This window comes from Myotis davidii, unplaced genomic scaffold, assembly GCF_000327345.1.
Source record: "Myotis davidii unplaced genomic scaffold, ASM32734v1 scaffold223, whole genome shotgun sequence".
In the NCBI taxonomy this organism is placed as follows: Eukaryota; Metazoa; Chordata; class Mammalia; order Chiroptera; family Vespertilionidae; genus Myotis; species Myotis davidii.
In genome coordinates this window covers 3,383,348-3,383,893 of record NW_006294609.1, presented here as the reverse complement: position 1 = coordinate 3,383,893, position 546 = coordinate 3,383,348, and the positions used below count along the sequence as shown (strand labels likewise).

Below are 546 nucleotides of genomic sequence, written 5' to 3'. Positions count from 1 at the left end.
CCTCCACTGGCACCCACCTTGGCTGGCCTGCAGGCTGGGGGCAGCTCCTGTGTTGAGTGTCTGCCCCCTGGTGGTCAGTGCACGTTATAGAGACCCATTATTCTGCCATTCAGTCAATTTGCAAATCGGGCTTTTATTATATAAGATATAGATATAATCACTAATGGCCCAAGATGGAATGAAACTTAACGGAAATATAAATAATTTAAGTTGCAATAGTATAATTTTCTGAGGATAGTCAATCTAGAGTGGCCTAAATTGAGGAAATATAACAAAGAAATTTTACATAGTTTCTTGGGGGCCTATAAACATTAGGCAATACGTTGTGGACACTCTAAGTCCACAAATTAAGGTGTATGGGGTTCCAGTTTGGATTAACCTTTAGACTCAGAAATCATTCATTCTTGTTTAGCAAGAGTTTTTGGTTAACTTGTTTAAAAGTTTGCCATTTGCTAAATGGGAATAATATTTGCTTTAGATATGTCCAGGTTTGCAGTTCTTAAGTAATTCTATACGAAAAAAGAAGTAATTTTTTTAACTCTCTTT

At 36.8% G+C, this 546-nt stretch overlaps 2 protein-coding genes across 3 annotated transcripts in view; one reads left to right on the top strand and one right to left on the bottom strand.

Annotated features, from left to right (window-relative positions):
• IFT81 (intraflagellar transport 81) overlaps positions 1 to 546 on the bottom strand; it is a 127,019-nt gene that overhangs the window by 116,503 nt on the left and 9,970 nt on the right. The window lies entirely within an intron of this gene.
• The window catches only part of P2RX7 (purinergic receptor P2X 7), a 45,883-nt gene that overhangs the window by 40,723 nt on the left and 4,614 nt on the right, over positions 1 to 546 (top strand). The window lies entirely within an intron of this gene.